Below are 1,936 nucleotides of genomic sequence, written 5' to 3'. Positions count from 1 at the left end.
GAGCAAATATCTAGTAGAGTTTTGCGGTTTGATACATTGATGTCCCTATCCAACTTCGAGAGGCTATGGGACATTTTTGGTAAAGTTTTTTAGTTTTGATCTATTATCGTGCGCCATTGTTCATATCTAATAGTATAAATTAGTATTCCATTATTTCAGAACAGATGATGAGGACCCAATAAGGTACTTTTGTTAATGTTAAGTTGGTACATGCTGTAGGGGCCATAAAAAAGAGATGAGGTAGGGGTTGCGTCTATGATAGAAGTAGAGGCCAGGCACGTGGAGCAACTATGGCTAGGGGTCATTCCAAGGCAATATCCTTTGATCGAGTGTTTAATCAAGTTGATGTAGCTTATGAGCTAAATGGTGTGGGACTAGCGCAGACTCCTCTAGGATTCATTACTATTCCAGTGCTACAGGATGTTTTGATTTACTTAGATGGTACATATCAGACAAGCACTCTACCTATTACCTCAGATAATTCTCAGACTAGGAAGGGTGCTCAGCCACCAGAATAAGTAGCAATTCAGGGATTTTAGACCCCGAGGGCATATCTAGCTGTAGTAGTGGCTAGATAAAATTAATGTGTTTTTGATAGACTTGTTGTTCCTACTGTGGTTCCTGTACTAGTAATGTCAGCTGATGAGTAGGAAAAGGTTTGAGGGGTTAATGGAATTGGCTCATCCCAAAGATTACTGGTGCTCTCAAGGAGGATGCATATGAGTTCTTGATCAGTTGTCAGGAAATGTTACATAGCATAGGTTTGCTTGAGTTACATCATGTGAATTATACTACTTTTCAGTTGGTTGGATTAAATAAGCAATGATAGAGGTCTCTTATGGGTTGTAAGACAACTGGTTCCCCTCTTTTGACATGGACTTAGTTATCAGAGATTTTTCTTGAGAGGGTACATGCCATTCAATGTGATGGATAAGTTCGATGATCTAGAGTAGGATCTTTGACTGTTGCTGAGTATGAGTCATATTTTCATGCCTTTTTTAGGCATGCCATGTCTAGTATTTTCACAAAGAGTGAGAGGATTAGAAAGTTTGCGAAGAGATTGACTGCTACTCTTTTTGTTGGCTACAACTCAGTTAGTGAATGTGATTCATTTCAGAGTATTGGGGATTATTATAAGAGAGTTGAGGGCATTCACCATGATGCTTAGGGTGGTTTAGGTAGAGTTTCCACAGGCAAGGCAGTTTTAGTGATTAGTCTTTTGAAGGTAGGGATTCTTCAGGTAGAGGTTCTTATGGGCATCATAGAAGACTAATTCAGGCATCCTCATAGGGTTCAGACAGTGGGTTTTTGGTTTCTAAAGATTTAGGTGGTCAGGGGTCAAATTATATGGGTAGAGGGTCTTGCTTCGGTTCTTTAGTCATGGGGGTGGTCTAGTTCTTCCATTTCCTCGTAGCATGTGTAAGGCCCCGGGAGCACCCCTTGGATGTCACACGGTGCTTAGGACTATGAATAGCCCTAAGCTAACCCATGATATCTATTCAACTTAGAACTTACATGAAAAATGAACTAACATGTGTAGAAACTGCAGGTAAGCAATTCCATATCTCAATGTAAGTCTTTAACTTTGGAAATCTTAAACAACTCTTTGAACTTCAAACACAGTCTGACAAGCCTCTACTGCCAATTAGAGAGCCACTGGTACAGACCCTAGCTGTTTGAACATAAATGAAAATCAAATATCTAAAATAACTTTCAACCATAAACATGAGTCTAAAAAATTTGGTCCTCAGACTATGAGGACTCACCAACAGTCGAGATGTAGGAGATGATGCGCGTGGTCAATTATGCTATTGGAAATGAGCATCATAACCTACATTATAAGACAATGTAGCACATAGATATATATGCAGGATAGTACTTCTGGAATGTACTGAGTCTGTGGGGGTGAATGCATAAGTAAACCAAGAACTGAATA

This window comes from Capsicum annuum, chromosome 10, assembly GCF_002878395.1.
Source record: "Capsicum annuum cultivar UCD-10X-F1 chromosome 10, UCD10Xv1.1, whole genome shotgun sequence".
Lineage (NCBI taxonomy): Eukaryota > Viridiplantae > Streptophyta > Magnoliopsida > Solanales > Solanaceae > Capsicum > Capsicum annuum.
Note: the sequence above shows the minus strand (reverse complement) of the source record.